Source organism: Muntiacus reevesi, chromosome 5 (assembly GCF_963930625.1).
Source record: "Muntiacus reevesi chromosome 5, mMunRee1.1, whole genome shotgun sequence".
Taxonomy (NCBI): domain Eukaryota; kingdom Metazoa; phylum Chordata; class Mammalia; order Artiodactyla; family Cervidae; genus Muntiacus; species Muntiacus reevesi.
In genome coordinates, this window is record NC_089253.1 from 44,453,315 (window position 1) to 44,466,101 (window position 12,787).

Genomic DNA, 12,787 nt, shown 5'->3' on the forward strand with positions numbered 1-12,787 from the left:
TTGACCACTTGTATCTCTTATTTGAAGAAATGTCTACTCAAATCCTTTGCCCATTCTTAACTAGGTTGTCTGTCTTTAGGAATGCTTTGTACCTTTTGGACACAAGGCTCTTGTCAGATATAGGATTTTTTATATTTTCTCCTATTCTTTTCTTAAATATATAAAGGTGCTAAACCAGGCTTCCCTGGTAGTTCAGCTGGAAAAGAATCCACTTGCAATGCAGGAGACTCCGGTTCGATCCCTGGGTTGGGAAGATCCCCTGGAGGAGGGCATGGCAACCCACTCCAGAAGTCTCGCCTGGAAAATTCCATGGACAGAGGAGCCTGGTGGGCTGTGGGGTCGCAAAGAGTCAGATACAGCTGGGCAACTTTCACTTTCAAACCACCTCAAGAAGTTTTTTTTTTTAATAATATATTTATTTCTTTAGCTGTGCTGAGTCTTAGTTGTGACGCATGGGATCTAGTTCCCTGACCAGAGATTGGACCTGGGTCCCCTGCATTGGAAGGGCAGAGTCTTAGCTACTGAACCATCAGGCAAATCCTCTTTTGCCCATTTTTAAATGGATTGTTTGTCTTTAGGAATTCTTTGTGCCGTCAGATACAAGATTTGTAAATATTTTCTGTGAGTCATCCTTTCATTTTCTTAACAGATCTGTATGGCATACATGAGTTTTTTCTTTTGATGAAGTCCAGTTTATCTTATTTTTCTTTCGTTACTTGTATTTTTGGTATCATATCTAAGAATCTAAGTTCTCCTCCTCTCTTTTCTTGGAGGAGTTTGAAAGTTTTATCTCTATGTGTGCCTTTGACACACTTTACTTTTTGTATATGGTGTGAAGCGAGGTCTTAATTCATTCTTTTGTGGGTGAATATACAGTTGTTCCCTGTATGAAAAAGACTAATATTTTCCCCATTGAATAATCTCAGTAGCCTGCTCAAAATGCAATTGATCTAATACAGATGAATTTGTTCCTGGACTCTATTTTGTTTCCCTGGTCTAAATATCTCTCACTATGCCAATGCCACAGTCCTGATTACTGAAGCCTTGTAGTGAATCTGAAACAAGAAGTGTGAGCTCTGAGACAAGAAGTGTGGGCTCTGTCATTCTGACTTTCTCTCTCAAGATCGGGTCTTCTGGGTCCCTTGCATTTCCATACGAATTTTAGGATTCATTTGTCCCTGTCCTTCACCATCTCCCAGAGCTTGCTCAAACTCATGTCCATTGAATCAGTGATGCTATCTAACCATCTCAACCTCTGCCACCCTGTTCTCCTCCTGCCCTCAATCTTTCCCAGCATCAGGGTCTTTTCTAATGAGTCAGATCTTCACATCAGGTGGCCAAAGTATTGGAGCTTCAGCGTCAGCTTCAGTCTTTCCAATGAATATTCAGGACTGATTTCCTTTAGGATTGACTGATTTGATCTCCTTGCTGTCCAAGGGACTCGCAAGAGTCTTCTCCAGACCACAGTTCGAAAGCATCAATTCTTCAGTACTCAGCCTTCATTATGGTCCAACTCTCATATCTGTATAGGACTCCTGGAAAAATCATAGCTTTGACTAGATGGACCTTTGTCCTTAAAGTGGTGTTTCTGCTTTTTAATATGCTGTCTAGGCCTGTCATAGCTTTCCTTCCAAGGACCAAGCATCTTTTAATTCCATGGCTACAGTAGCCATCAGCAGTGATTTTGGAGCTCAAGAAAATAAAATTCATTTACTTAGATCTTCTTAAATTTCTTTCAGCAGTTTTCTAGTTCTTTGAACGTCTTTCATTAAATTTACTCTTAAGCATTTTATTCTTCTTGATACTTCTGTGAAAGGAATGGTTTTTTTTACTTCATTTTTGGATTGTTCATTGCCTGAATGGACAGAGTTTCAGCATGAACGAACAGTAGGCAGGCATGGGGCTGGAGGTGTAGGGTCAGCTTGCAGCTCAGCCCTTCCTGGACCAGCCCAGCCATCTTGGTTTGACGTGTGTGTCCCCCCAAAGGGTATGTTCAAATCTTAACACTCAGAACCTGTGAATGTGACCTCGTTTGGAAAAAAGTCTTTGCCAATGTAATACTGTGAAATTAAGATGCATAAAGCTAAGGGAAGGTTGTGCTGGATTCCTTGGTGGCTGAGACGGTAAAGAATCCGCCTGTAATGCAAGAGACCAGGTTTGATCCCTGGTTCAGGAAGATCCCTGAAGGAGGGCATGGCAACCTACTCCAGTATTCTTGCCTGGAGAATCCTATGGACAGAGGAGCCCGGGGGCTATAGTCCATGGCGTCTCAAAGAGTTGGACGCGACTGAGCGGCTAACACGTGTGCTGGATTAATGCTGGACAGGGGCGACCCTAAGCCCACAACAGGACAAGGGTCGTTGGACACAGGCGGGGAGAGGATGCCATGGGGAGAAAGCCACGTGTCGCTGCCGCCCAGCTGCGGGGCCCCGGCAGCCACACCCGGGGTCCTGTAGGGCCATCCGAGTCGCCAAAGCAGACGCAGCATTGACTTCTCGATGGTACCTTATGTAAGCTCCAAAGGCCCCTGCAGAAGTCCGTGGGACTTGCCACGATTATTGTCCCGATTTCATCAACTTCTCAAGTGTCATTTGCCTTTATCAAGATCGAAGTCATGCTTAAAATTAGTCACTAACTTGCCCATTCGATTGGCAAGAAGCAAAGCGATTTCGCTCACTCCTGTCAGACCCCAAAGCTGCATCCTTGGCTGTCCCGACTCTGTGGCAGAGAGATGGAAGCAGACCAGCAGTGGGGGGTCAGGGTGCCCCCTGGGAGGGAGGCTGTGACTGATAGGTCTGCCCGGCCACGAGGAAGTGCCAGTCGGCAGGGGCGGGGCACGGGGACTTGGCCTTCTCAGCCCGGGGCCTCCTCGCGTGAGCTGGGGGTTGGGGTCTGAGCGGAAACACCTGGGGGAGATGGACGTGCCTTCGGGGTTTTCAGTCCCAGGCCAGAGCATTCTCTGCGGGTCAGGGTTTGCAGCCCGCCCACCCCCACAGCCCTGGACGCCTGCAGGTGCAGGAGCGCGCCTGTGAGGCCCCAGGGAGTGCCCGCCCTGTGCACTCTCGTGCCTTACGTTTCTGGCTGAACAGACAAGTGCACAGGGCTTTAATCTAACAGCAGCTCCCCAGGTACCCCAAGGGTCCCTGAGACCAGCGTTGCCCATCACATGGGAGACCCCTGAGACTACCCCAAAATGCAAGAACATGGTTGGGAGCCCCAGGAAAGCACGGATGGTAGGGTCAGAGTGGGGCAGTCTCTTGCCCTCTGTGTCCAGAGGTGGCAGAGACATTGTTTCTGCCGATCGTGGGGCGCTTGCCTTCAAGACGGATCCACCTAACACACACGATGCTTTCAAACTGTGGTGTTGGAGAAGACTCTCGAGAGTCCCTTGAATTGCAAGGAGATCCAACCAGTCCATCCTAAAGGAAATCAGTCCTGAATATTCATTGGAAGGACTGATGCCGAAGCTGAAACTCCAATCTTTTGGCCACCTGATGCAAAGAGCTGACTCATTGGAAAAGACCCTGATGCTGGGAAAGATTGAGGGCTGGTGGAGAAGGGGATGACAGAGGATAAGATGGTTGGATGGCATCACCGACTCAATGGACATGAGTCTGAGCAGACTCCAGGAGATAGTGAAGGACAGGGAAGCCTGGGATGCTGCAGTCCATGGGGTCACAGAGTCAGACGTGAGTGGGTGACTGAACTACAACCACACACACAATGGGTGTGTCTTCAGTTGCTGAGCTGTTTGATCCACATGATGCTCCAAATCAGAAGCTGAACTAAGGACACTGTACAACTGGACCTGCCCTTCGTGCCTGTGAGTTCTGCCAGGGAGCCTGAGCGTTTCAGAGCAGGGCCTCATGCATCACCTGGGTGGTCCTTCGACTCCTCCAGGCCCTCGTCTGCTGTCTGCACACGCCCCGCTCTGTGGCAGCCCGTCGCCCCTCTCCCACCCAGAGTCTGCCCACCAGCGTCCTACATGTGAGGAGCCCAGGGCCCGGGGGCTGGAAGGGCTTCCTGCCCAGCCAGGCTGACTGGTGGGCTGCTAGGAGGACCTTTGCGCCAGACCCTGCCGAGCCAGACTGCCCAACCAGCCCCGCTGAGCTGGCAGAGTGCTTCCTGCCCGCCAAGGTGTGTGCAAGTCTCGTCTAGGTAGCTTTTCTGGGAGCGGTTCCCGCCTTCATTTCCTCATTCCCTGCCTCCTTCCTTCCTTCTTCCTTCCTTCCTTCCTCCTTCCGACAACGGCGGGCTGGACCCCCCGCACACATCCCTGCTCACTCACAGCATCCTCCTTTGCCTCCGCCCAGACCCCACTCCTGCGCTCTGGGCTCCGCGCTCCTAGACTGTGATTCAGACCTCTGGGTGTCATGCTGGAGGCTGCGGGGAAGGCCTGGGGTTCCCTCAAAAGTGATTTTGGGGATGGGGGACTCCTGAGGGAGGCAGGAGGCAGGTTGAGGATGCAAGGGGGGAGACTGGGGAGGTTGCCGGGGGGACAGATGTCACGTATCCAGAGCCCAGGCCCAGGGACAGTCGTGTGCTGGTGACGAAGATCCACCCAAACAGAACAGGGCAAAGCAAGAGGTTTTCTTCTCCTATGAATTTCCCACTTTCTCACCCTGGCGCCAACCCCATCCTCAGGAAAGGCCTCTCCATGGCCAGATAGCAAAGCCGTCTCCCATGAGGACACGGACCCCTCCAGCCTCTCTTCGGGGTGCGTATCTTGGTGAGCAAGGTCCGATGACGTGGAGTGCCCTGTTCACAGAGCTGTGGCAAAGTCAGGGAGGCCAGGGCCCTACCATGGCCAGACCGAGGGCTGGCTGATGTCAGGGCCCGCATGCTGAGGCTGTGTGAGAGCTGAGCCAACACCCTGGTCTCGTGGAGCAGAGGGAGATGGCCTGAATAGACAGGAATTCCTGTAGAGGATGAGCCTCTGCTAGAATAGCCCTGGGGATGGGAGGTTCACTACCTGTACAGCCTGCCGCCCCATTTGGGAACCTTCAGCTGTGAGAAAGGTTTTCCTCCTGCAGCTGAAATCTCACTTTCTGGAGGGTCCCCCAGCCCTGCATTCATCCCCAGCCCCACGAAGCCCGAGATGTACTTGCCGACCCCAGGCTCAGCCCTGGTCTCGCTTCAGCTCCATCACCGCGGTTTCTCTGCAACCCCCTGGTGCGTCCCTTCAGGCTCAAAGCAACATGTCCTCCCCGAGAAGCCTGGCCTGGAAGCACTTCACGGAAGAGACGCCTGCTGGAGATGCTCCACGCGGACGCCCGGCCACAGACACAGCCTCGGAGAGGCAGCAGGGAACCTGTCTCCAGAAGTCACCACAGCCTCGGGAAGCCTCTGGAAGGAGGGCGTGGCTCCCCTCTCCACCCCCAGCCCCAGCTCCGGCCACTGTTGTCCACAGTGGCCCCCGCCTCCGGCAACACCCGCCCCTGCATCAAAGGTCCACCAAGACTGGTGAGTTGAGGAATGTTCTGGCAGAAAGGGGGCTCGGATCCCACACAGCCAAAAAACAAACAGAAAAGGAGGAATGTGACCACAACCCGGTCCTGCCCCCCGCCCCCTCCCTCTGGGACCCAGTGGACCTGAAGGACCACACTTAACATGGCTCTCAGAGTCACCCTGACCTCGGGTCTGCAGATGCACCTGCTCAGACCAAGTCAAACAAACCAGCTGTTTAATTTGGGGGAAATGAGAGGCACGTCTGAGTGTCAGGGTGTCCCCGCCCTGGATGGTTCCTCTAACACACAGCCCCGGGCTCCAGAGAGTGGAAACAAGGGCGGCGGGCCACACAGGAGGGAGCTGGGCTCCATTCCCCCAGGAGGGAAAAGCACAGGGGTGTCAGGAGGCAGTTGCAGGGTCCCAAGGTCAGGAAGCAAGCTTGCCTGGTGCACGCGAACAGCTTGGCTCTGGGTCCTCGGGAAACCAGAATGCCAGCCTTGCTCCAGGCAGCACTTCCCCGAGGCACCCTGAGCGCATCACCAACCTGCTTCAACAACTGTAATTAAACGCAAAGCTGAGTGAAAGATGCTGGCTGCAAAGGACCTCATACTGTCCAATTCACACAGTGTCCAGAGCAGGGGACGCCTCAGCGAAATCCAGAAACTTGGTGTACATGCCATAAACTGGGTCAGCCCAGCAGCTTCCCACCCTGGCTGCCCATGCCTCAGGCCCTGATCCCACACACCCTCCAGGGGCCCCCACGCCTCCTCCAGCCCCCCACACAGATCCTCACTCCCGACTCCCTCCTGCCTCAGGGCCTTTGCACACCTGGTCCATTCCTGTTTATCCTCCAGTGTGTGTGTTAGTCGCTTAGTCTTTGCGACCCCATGGACTGTAGCCCGCCAGGCTCCTCTGTCCATGGAATTCTCCAGACAAGAATACTGGAGTGGTTGCCATTCCCTTTTCCAGGGATCTTCTCAACCCAGGGACCGAACGTGGGCCTCCTGCACTGCAGGTGGGATCTCTACTGCTGAGCCACCAGCGAGGCCCTCCAGAGCCTGAGACACTGAGAATTTCTCTGGGAAGCCTGAGACACTGACCTCCCTGCATGGCTAACTTCCCAGAGCTCCAAGGACATCTCCTTAGCAGAATCCACCACCGTTACCATCTTACATTTATTTTTGTTTGTCTCCCACAAGGACGTGAAATCCGCCACGACAGAAATTGAGTCTGACCATGCCGAGTGGCCGACAGATCACCCAGTGGCTCCTGGGTGGTTTCCCACCAATGTCAGCTGCGCCAGAAACCAGGGCCCAGCGCGGGGCACGGACTTGCCCAAGGACCCTGAGCTTGTCAGCATCAAACCCAGGACTCGAACCCGGGCCTACCACACTCCAGGACACGGAGCATTCCCGCACAAGCATTCAGCCAGCTGGCCTGCACAGCCTGACCAACTGAACAGACGGCTAAATTGATACTTTGCAAAACATGCGTGTTTCCAATTGCAGAGTGCTGCTGTGACTTTGAAGCCTTCCCCTGATGTGGCGAAGGACGGAGGTGGCTGGCCTGGGGTGGGGAGGGATGGCAGAAGACGCTCCGCAGAAGCCCCAGGGCACCCACGCCCTGGAAAGAGATCAGACAGTATCCTCACTCCCGAGGCCGCAGGCAGCCGGCTCCCCACTTGAAAAGGACCCCGTATCGATTTCACTTTTTTTCCTCCTTGGTGCCTCCCTGATGAGAAGATGTTAGAGTTGAAAATAAATAGATGTGTGGCCGGGTAGATAGATAACTAGATAACTGGAGCCTGGGTTTGTTCTGGGAATGTTGGCCCTCTCCCCATCCTAGGGGCCAGGGGACGGGTGGTGGGTTTCCCACCATCCCTGCTAAGGCGCTGGGGTGGAGGTGGGGCGGTGCCCCAATGCCTGAGCACCTTCTAGATGCCGTTCCCCTGCCTCATTCACTCTCAGTCTTCAAGATGACTGAAGGACATAGCTCTTTATTCAGATAAGGCAACGGGGCGGGGGGGGAAATGTGACTGCAGCCAGGTCACGGGCCAGCAAGCCCAGGACCCTCTGGGTTCCCAAAAGCACCCGGCAGAAGTGACTTCGGTCACGCCTCCTCATCCCTGAGGCACAGGGTGGCAATGCAGACGGCTGGAATACAACCCTGTGTCCCAGGAGTCATCACCCCGCTGCGCTCGGAGGAGCCCCCAGACTCTACCCCGATCCAGCAACTAAAGGGTTAACACCTAGCCCCGGGGACCTGCTGGAGGAGTCTGGCTCAGTCCCTTAAACATTTAGTAGCCTCCAACTAATAAAAATAAGTGAAAAAAAAAAAAAGAAATATTCACACACACACACAAAAAAATCATTTAAAACAACTGCTCAATTAGAACAGATCCAGGGGCTTCCCTGGAGGCTCAGTGGTAAAGAGCCCGCCTGCCGGTGCAGGAGACACAGGTTGGATCCCTGGGTCAGGAAGATCCCCTGGAGGAGGGCACAGCTACTTACGCCAACATTCTTGCCTGGAGAATCCCATGGACAGAGGAGCCTGGCGGGCTACAATCCATGGGGTCACAAAGAGTCGGATGTGACTTAGGGACTAAATAACAGCAGAGGGCCTTGCTAGCATCCCCCAGGCCCCCTGAACGTCTCCACCCTGCTCCCCTCCAGCCAGGCCACCCGCTGCTGTTCCTCAGGGATGCCAACCACAGTGCTGCCCCCGGACCTTTGCACCTGCAGGCCCCCAGCCAGAGCACTCTTCCTCCCACTTGCCCTGGGGTCCCTGTCCTGCCTCCCTTTGGGGGCAGGGGAGGCCTCTGAGGACCGTGTATCCAGAACAGTGCCAGCCCCACCCCCACTCTCCGCAGCCCTCTTCACACTCCTCTGTCCTTACCCACTGATCATCCACTTACGGGTCTGCCTTTGCCGTAGCCTTTCTCCAAAGAGAAGGCGCACCCCGGGCCTTGTTCTCTGCCTCATTCCGCGCCTAGAACACAGAGAAGGAACACAAGCCACAGTGCTGAGTGAATGAGTTGAACCAAAGAAGGAATGAATGAATGTCCAGCTTTCCTGAGCCCAGCTCTGAGCTCCAGGCTCTGGGGCAGCTGGGAGGGAGCCATCCGGCCCCTGAACCCTCCAGGAGCTCAGGATGGGCAGGGCTGAGATGGGAGGGCAGGGAAGAGGGGTAGGCTTCGGGGAACACCGCATGTGGGAGGGAGGAGGCCTGGAGCACGCAGGCACGCACCCACACACAGGCATGCACGCGCGCATAAACACACACACACACACACACCCCAACATCTGGGGCAAGAACAAGCTCCAGAGGCCCTTCCTGCCCATCCCCCAGCCCTGGAATGTGATCACCCCACCTCCGGTCCCTGGTCCAAAAGCAAGCTGTCGGTGCCCTGACCCCCCGGGACAGGCCACTCTGTTATCAGCCACCAGCCCGGCCTTGCAGAGGCTTATCAGAGCTGCTCAGTCACCTGTGGGGACAGCCTGGAGGCCTCGTCTCTGTTCTCTGGGCCCCGAGCACCCAGCCTCTCTCAGGGGCCTTGGGGCTCCTCTCAGTCCGTCATTAATCTGGGGGTATCTCCCGCAGCTTCCTGGAGCCCTGGGGTTTTGTGGAAGAGCCTCCAGGGTCTCCCTGGGGTGGGAGTAAGTGAGACGGGCTCCAGGCCCCCTGATTTCCTTCCTAACTGCTACACTGGGAGACCCATGCAGGTTCCTTTGGATGATGACTCTGGCTCCAACCAAAGTGGATGAACCTTGAGGACATTCTACTGAGTGGAGTAAGCCAGTCAAGGACAGAGGGTGTCCGGCTCCACTGCGGGAGGTCCCCAGCGGAGTCACATTCACAGGGCCTTGCAGTAGGAGGGTGGGCGCCAGGAGCTGGGGGCGGGAGGAGTGGGAGCTCAGCGGAGGTTTTGAAACAAAAATGGTGCACGTGATGGTTTGACACAGACATAGTGAAATGATTAGGACAGTCGAGTAATTAACATTGTCTTCCACATGGTTCTCTGTCTTCCTCCTGGTGAGAACACCTGAAATCCACTCTCCTAGTAGATTTCCCATATTCAGGACAGGATTGTTGACTCTGCTCCCAGGCTGCACACCGGATCTCCGGATTTAGAAATCCCACATAAGGCTGAGTTTGTTCCCTTGGGTCACCATCTCCCCACACGCCACCCTACCCCCTGGCAACCACCATCCTACCCCCGCTTCTATGTGTTCAACTTCCTTTAGATTTCACAGAAGTGAGATTGTGCAGCTTGGGGGGAGAGACCTGAATAGACATTTTCCCAAAGAAATACAGACGGCCAACAGGCTCATGAAAATGTGCTCAGCATCACTAAGCATCAGAAAGATGCAAAACAAAACAAGACAAATATCCACAATGGGGTACCTGTCAGGATGACTGGGATCCAAAAAGAAAGAGCTAAAATCACAACAGTGTGAATGTATTTCATGCCACTAAACTGTGTGTTCAAAAAGGGTTAAAATAAAAATTTTACATGTATTTTACTACCATAACAAAAAAATGTCACTTCAAACTCTCAGATAAGAAACAATCTTTTTTCCTGCACAATCTCACTTCTATGTGGAATCTAAAGGAAGTTGAATGAGTTGGCTCCTCCCATCAAATCCAAAGTGTTGGCGCTTCAGATCAGTTCAGTCCAGTCGGTCAGTCGTGTCCGACTCTTTGCAACCCCATGGACTGCAGCACTCCAGGCCTCCCTGTCCGTCACCAACTCCCGGAGTTTACCCAAACTCATCTCCATTGAGTCGATGATGCCATTCAACCATCTCATCCTCTGTTGTCCCCTTCTCCTCCTGCCCTCAGTCTTTCTCAGCATCAGGGTCTTTTCAAATGAGTCAGCTCTTCGCATCAGGTGGTCAAAGTATTGGAGTTTCAGCTTCAATATCTGTCCTTCCAGTGAACACCTAGGAATGATCTCCTTTAGGATAGACTGGTTGGATCTCCTTGCAGTCCAAGGGACTCTCAAGAGTCTTGGAAAAGACCCTGATGCTGGGAAATATGTAGGGCAGAAGGAGAAGGGGACAACAGAGGATGAGATGGTTGGATGGCATCATTGACTCAATGGACATGAGTTTGAGCAAATTCCGGGAGACAGTAGAGGACAGAGGAGCCTGGCGTGCTGCTGGGTCGCAAACAATCAGACACAACTTAGCGACTGAATGACAGCAAAGAAAGTTGGATACATTGAAGCAGAGGGTAGGATAGTGGTTGCCAGGAGTGGGGTGGCGTGTGGGAGGTGGTGTGTGGTCCTCCAGACTGTGCAGCGGTCCCCTTTCTTCCTGGGGGTCAGAACCAGCAGAAGGGACAAGTAGCTGATGAAGACCCTGCAGAACGCCCTTGGTCCCTTCTCGCCAGGATGAAATAATCTGCAAAGAGAACTCGGTGAGAGGAGTCAGAGCTGGGAAGGTACAGGCTCAAGCAGGAAGTTCCCAGGCATCAAAATTCTTGACTCACAGGCAACCCAGGGCCAGCAGACTGAAGCCCCAGATGGGATATGTCCAGGGAGGGAGGCCCTGGACCCGCCTCAGAGGTAGAGGCGGGGGTCTGACTTCACCCGGCCTGGACACCTGCTGCTGTGAGTCCACACCTCTCCCCAGCCCTGAGCCGCCATCAGAACCCACCTGCAGGCCACATCCGCGTCAAAGACACTCAGGGTCCCCAGCAAGCCGGGTGCGGTGTGGACAATGCAAGGTGCCTGGGTTACTGATCTGCGCCTGCTGGGAAGGATGGAGGGGCAGAGGGGCGTCTGCTGGGAGGTGCACACGGCCCTGGTCAGACAGCGGGGGCAGGTGGGGGCGGGGGCTTCACTGCGGGGCTTACTTTCAGATTTCGTAACCACAGAAACACATCAGCCATTCAAAAACTTAAACTTGCGTGCGTGCGCACTGAGTCACTCAGTCACGCCTGACTCTTGGCGATCCCGTGGACTCCTCTGTCCATGGGATTCTCCAGGCAAAGATACTGGAGTGGGTTGCCATTTCCTCCTCCAGGGGATCTTCCCGATCCGGGGAAGGAACCCAGGTGTCCTGCATTGGCAGGTGGATTCCTTACCACTGCACCACCTGGGAAAGCGCCCCCAAAATTCAGTAGAGAAGTAAGATTGAATGAATAAATGGAAGACCCTACTGACGTTTCTGCAAGGCCAGAGTGCTGCTGAGTCTCACGTGAGCGCTATCAGCCAGTGCACAGGATCCTCAGACCGCAGGGTCCTGCCTGGGAGAAAGCGGGGTCTGACATGTGAGGGGCCCCCAAGGCCTGGAGCCACCCTGGGCAGGGTGCTGAAGCTGGGCAGCCAAGTTCTGCATCCCCCAGGGACCCTGTGCGTCTTCAAGGGGCCATCCTCCACTCTCAGAGCTCTAGACAGCCCCCCTCAAAGACTGAAGATCCCTCTCTGGAGCATTGCCTGACCAGAATCTCAGAGAAGGGGCAGAAAACCAGCGTACCCCCCCACACACACACCCAGCCCAGGCTCCACCAACAAACACATGGAACAGATAGGAAAGAGATGCCTCTTTCTGAGTGCTGGCAGCCAGCTCCCTCCCTCCCTCTCTCCAAGGACCCAGCTCCCCCTCTGGGAATACAGCAGCTCGCCCTGAAAGGAAAGCTCCAGGCGGCCGCCCTGGCCTTGAGCCAGAGCCCAGGCATGGGCTGGCAGAGAGGCCCGGTGGCCTCACCTCCCAAACCCGGGCTTCAGCAGCTCCGTGGGAATCCCCTGGGGGCAGAGAGCGCCGGCCCAAGTGGCTGCTGGGTGCAGGGCAGGCTGTCTCGGTTCCTGTAGACTCTGCTCAGGAGGACCCAGCTCCATCTCCTCAGGGAAACCCGCCTGTGTAGGAAAACTACCACTCCTATGAAGCCATGCACTGCAGATATTGGGGAACGTCTTGGGGGCCTCCCCCACCTACCCTTCTCCCCTCCACTTTCTCCCAAACCACATGTGTGCACACACACGTGCACACACACACACACACACACACGCATGCACCGCCTGTTCTCTTTTCTCTACACTGACAATCTTGCTGGCACTGTTCACCTTTGAGACAGCAGAGCCTTCGAAACCTGTCCTCTGCCGCCACTGTCTTTCTCGCCAGATGGAACCAGCCAGACCAGAGAGGCATCTCCCCACCGAACCCTGGCCCCTGGTCACATCCCAGCCCCAGCTGAAATCTCGGAGATGAGCCACGTCTTGTGGTAACGTCACATGTCCTCCACCAGCGCCTTGTTCCAGCACAGCAACCAATGGGCTGAGGGTCCGTTTAGCGGCCTTGATTTGCTGACATGTGAGCCATAGAACCATGTCATC